The 5157-nt window shown below is 48.3% G+C and overlaps 1 long non-coding RNA gene across 1 annotated transcript; it reads left to right on the forward strand.

Annotated features, from left to right (window-relative positions):
* Nucleotides 1-2597: 2597 nt before the first annotated feature.
* On the forward strand, nucleotides 2598-4552 carry LOC308649168. The gene is made up of 2 exons (XR_014022022.1): nucleotides 2598-3032; nucleotides 4125-4552. It is a non-coding gene; the product is annotated as an uncharacterized lncRNA (long non-coding RNA).
* Nucleotides 4553-5157: the final 605 nt, after the last annotated feature.

Raw genomic sequence — 5157 nt, forward strand, 5'->3', positions numbered from 1 at the left:
GCACTTGTCTAGCCTCTGAGAGGCCATGGTGTGATCCCTAGCATCACAAAACAAAAACAAAAACAACAAAAAAGAAAACAAACAAACAAAAACCAACAGAGAAAGAGAATACGAAAAAGTTATTCCCAGAAAAGTCAATAAAGTGACTGTTCATCTTATGAAGAGACGTTTAACCTCAGACACTAATCAGGTAAATGCAAGTTTTAGATAATGAAGTGACTTTAACATATTGTAAAAATGTGAGAGTGATGATAGTCAGAATTGGCAAGGAGTCTCTCAGAGGCTGGAGGCATAGATGAACTTAAAACACATGATTTGTGCAAAGCCCCTGGGTTTACATACATGCACACACACACCACATTCCAACACCAAAAAAGAAAAAAGAAGAAGATCCTAAACCAACCAAAAAACATTTTCAGCAAGGCTAAGGGTGATATAAATTGATAAAATCCTTTAGAGGCCAACTGCTAAGTTGAATCTCTTGAGAGGACTAATTTAATACTGTTGGAAATATTAAACTATTGGAAATAAGATAATTGGCCATTAAGCAGAGAAAGGTTAAATGAATAGGATATTCACTATATCCATATTATGAAATGTAGTCATACTGCTCTAAAAAGAATGAAGCAGTTTCTAATTTTGATTTTTTGAAGGATTTCTAAGAAAAATTATTTGTCTAAAGAAGTTGCAGAAAAATACTTAGGATATGAGGTTATATTTTTCTTTAAAAAAAACTCCAAATGATATATTCCTACATATGAACAAACATGTATATACATGCATGCAAGAAAACAGAGAATAATACACACCTAGTGTTCAATATTCTTTAGCTCTGGGGAGGAGAGTGGTATAAGGGATGGAGAGGGTGGTGGGTATAAAGGTTGATTGGCTTTAAGTTCATTCTTGTTCAGTATTATTTTAATTAAATGTGTTGCTATTTTGCTTGAACAATTAAGAGCATAATAAAAATCGCACTGTGGTCAATCAGTTTGGTTATTCTGTGGTACTCGCGTGGTAAAGAGCCAGTTATGGATCGAAACCATAACTGGGCTGAAAAACACAAGCAGAACCTTAGAATAACTGGGTGGAAGAAAAAATAGGATTTTCATGAAATCCTCTGTGAATGCCCAGCACACGCTGCCTGGTTTTCCACGTCTACTGCAGCACATCAGAGTGAAAGCACTAAATGAATCACATACTGAGGCTGGGCTGTGGCAGGGGCTCAGTAGCACAGCACTTGCTTTGTGTGAGGAACCGGGTTCGATCGATCCTCAGCACCACATAAAAAGAAAATATTTAAAAAAAAAAACATGTACTGAAATCAAGGGAGAGATCAAGATAATTAAACCATAAGAAGGGAGATGGGGGTGTAGCTCAGTGATAGAGCCCATGCCCACCATGTACAAGGCCCTAGATTCAATCCTCATTCCCTCCCAAAAAGAAAAGAAAAAAGACACTTAGAGGAAAATTTAGGAATTTCAGGGATTGAGAGGTCAGTATGTATGTGTATATATATATATATATATATATATATATATATATATATATGAATAATGAAGCTTTTTTTTTAAATTTGATATTGGTGACTTGGGCATTGTGGTATCACAAAACAGTGGTTCCCAAAGTGTGGTCCCCAAACCAGCAACAGCATCGTCACCAGGGAACTTGTTAGATATGCAAATTCTCAGTCCCTGACCCAGACCCATTGCATCTGAACCTCTGGGGCTGGGGCTCACCAAGGTTTTACTGAGCCTTCTAGGGGATCCTAAGGTGCGCTCAAGATTGACAACTTTTGGAGACCAGGGCTTCTCCAAAGTGAACCCAGACATCACCCGGGGAGCTCTGAGGCAGCACCTTCTGATGTAGCAGGAATGGGGGTGGACCTCAGATTCTGCACTGTTTTAGCAGTTCCTGGGTGAGGTCGATGCTGCTGTTTCTCAGAGCACATTCTTGAGTCACTTTTGGAGGAAGATGGAGTCTATGACTGGAAGGCTTCATGAGGAAATGATGAAGGAGAAATACAAAGAGCCACATCAGTTTATTTCCATCGGTAACTTAAAGGCTATGAGCAAGAAGAAGGCGGATTTCTTGGAATGGATTCAGGATGCCTTCATAACAACATCTTTGCATGTCTCCAACATGCTTCCTGAAAGCTCCAACTATTAGCAGCTACTCCTGACTTCTTGTTCTCCATTCCTTTTCCCAGATGGAGAAGCCCAGGCTGGCCCACAGAGCTATTTGCATCTCAAGGTCACAGGGACCTCGGGCTGGCACAGGCCTCTTGGCTGACTGGCCGCAGCTCTTTCCACAGGACTTTTCTAGCTGTCTTTGTCCCCACAGTGGGAAGTAGTGACAGAGCTCCTGAGATTAACACAGCTGGGTCTCCCTTGTGAAAACCCGACCAGCTCCATCTCCAGGCTGGCCGGTGAATAATAGGAATCTTTATCATCCTTTCCGTCAGAAAGCATTTATTTAAAACCCTTGGCTAACGCATGGGGTGAGCTGGCCTGTCACACACCATCACATGGCATGGAAACTGGCGATTAAATTTAGCAACCCACCTTGGCAAATTCAGACCGGGATGTTTACCGGCCAGCCCAACCCAGAAGGAGCCCAGGGGTCTCCAGAAAGAGGGAAATAAGGCCCAAGTGAGTTTATGACAGATTACCAGCACCTGTCCCCATCAGTAACTTGGTGTCCTCCAAAAGCTATGGCAAGACTCAGAGGGCCAAGAATGCTCCCTCTGTACACTGGCCTCCTCGCAGAGCTAGCAGCAACTCTGGAATGGGAGGCCTTGGCTCCAAGGACAAGTTGTTTGTTTACTGACTCTGGGGACCAGACCAGCAGAGACAGCATTAACCAAAGAATAAATGCCATTTGCTCCACACACCCGCTGCAATTGCAGTCTGTGGTGTAACTGTAACAACTTCGCTGAGCAACTGTGGTGGCCCTCCTTGATAGAGAGGTGGGCACAGAGAGGAGGACTTTACTGGCTTACAAGGTGCCATCAGAATGATGGCCCAGATTCATAGGTGAGGCTGCGCCTGCGGCCCAGGAGGCTTTTCAGATGTAAAGATCTTCTTTCTGGAATATCCTTTGGGTTGAAAATTAGCAAAAAAAAAAAAAAAAAAAAAAAAAAAAAAAAAAAAAAAAAAAAATTGGTGAGCCTTTCCGGGCCCTACTAGTGTGTGCTGGGATGTCTGAACAAGAGAGATGATGTTTATCATTTTAGCCCTGGACTCAGCCAGGGTCCTCTGTGTCAGTGCAGCTGGGAGTGTGATCGTGGGGGGGCGGGGCGGGGGAGGCTTGCATGAGCCAGGCTCTTTAGTCACATCTTTTCCAACCCTGGATGTGCCTGGTAAATGACATCTGCCCAGTTGCTGTAAAGGTATGTCTCCATCCGCCTGCGGTGGGAGGGAAGGGGACCCTGGCCACCCTAAGGAAGGGCGCCAGGTCCCACCCTCGCTCGGCCACAGTTGAGACTCAGACCTGGCAGCGCTGCGGGCACACCCACGAGAATATCTGTGCTCTCACCTTACACAACAGCCTCTCCCAGAAGAGGGAACAGAACTTCAAGTGTCACAAACCCCGGCCTCCAGGGGAGGAGAGAGGCCAGCTGATAGGGGCCCTCCCCCTGCTGAGAACTGAGGGGCGTGGCCTCCCGGCTGCGGGTCGGAGCGCTGGTGAACTTCCAGTAACGTGGGGTCAGGACGTGAGGGCACCCAAGCCTCGAAGGCCGCTAAAACCAAGCCTGCAAAGCTGGGTCCGCCCACATGCCATCGTTAACGGCAGCACGTCCCCCAAGCAAGGCGCTTATCTGCCCTGGCCATCTTGGGTCCTTTATCTCTCATTTTTTCCTCTGTCTCCTTTTTATTTTTTCTTGTTCCTTTGTCCCTAGTTTCTAGATCTACTGGCAAAGAGTGGCAGTAGGGACGTCCCATGGGCACTGCGGCGGGGTGCTGGTGGCCTCCCGTTCTCGGTGCCTTGGTGCAGGATGGGGAGAATGGTCCCTCCCTTCCTCCACCAGGATGATGTCAAGGGACAAACAAGACCAGAACATGCCTGGGAGGAAGGGCACGGCGGAACACAGGGCACCAGCATCGCTCTTCTTCCCCCCTCTGCAGCCCTTCTGACTCATCGGGTCTCCTCGGCTCGTAAAGCAGGTTGTGTCTGGAGAGTGGTGGTTGGCTCAAGGTCACGCAAGGTTGAGTGCCTCCGCTGGATTTAAACAAAGAGCAATTGAGCTCCTCATCTACGGCTCAGCCCATGGGACCACAGTGACCTGTGGTCTCCGTACCTGAAAGCCCTGCCCTGGTGGAGGAGACCGGGGGCCTGCGCCCCAGGTGGTGTGGAAACCTGTCGGGCGGCTCCTCCCCCAGCAGCCAGGCCCATCCAGCTCTCTCTTTCCACCCGCCCTTCGGGGATTGGCCAGGCAGATGCTCGATCAAATGCGAAGTCTGAGGATGCAAACCCTCTTGGGGAGTTCAGGGGTGTTGGACAGCCAGCCTGTGCGCGTTTCCCAGGCTAATTAAAATGTCCCTATCTTTCCGGCTCTGCATTTAGTTCCTTTGCATATGAGGCATGGAGTGCAGAAATGGCAGGACAGACTGAAAAAAAAAAAAAAGAAAGAAAAAGAAAAATGCCCTCTGAGCTGGGGAGCAACCCTGCAGCCGCTCAGCCCTGGGGAGTCGGTGGGGTTGGATTGACGGTTAGGCAAGGGAGAGGGCAGGTGTCTCCTAGTTAGGGTGCCTAACACTGGTCCTCTGCACAGTGCCAGTCCTCCCTGGACAGCTCAGAATTCCGGTCTGGATAACACCCCCTTTCTAAGCCGAGGGCGGGGAGAGACGTCATCCTGTTCCTTCCGCCTGGGCTGCCTGACCACTCCCAGTGGCTCTGCATTCCTTCGGCATCTTCCTAACCTGTTCTCCACCTTCTGTTCCCTCTGTTCGACCCACACTGGGCCCTGCTGTCTCAACGGATCTGCAGATGCCTCTAAGAGCATCTGATCCATTTCACCAACAACCCCCCCCCCTCCCCGCCAAAGCTCGGGGGAGCCACTGGTCTACCTGTGTGCAGGGGCTCATGGTGGGACAGGAACCCAGCAACCAGTGCACCTTTGCCGGATCCGTGGCTGTGCCTCTGTTGGGTAGGGGCACT

The sequence above is a fragment of the Spermophilus citellus genome, assembly GCF_964194105.1.
Source record: "Spermophilus citellus genome assembly, chromosome: 5".
Taxonomy (NCBI): Eukaryota; Metazoa; Chordata; class Mammalia; order Rodentia; family Sciuridae; genus Spermophilus; species Spermophilus citellus.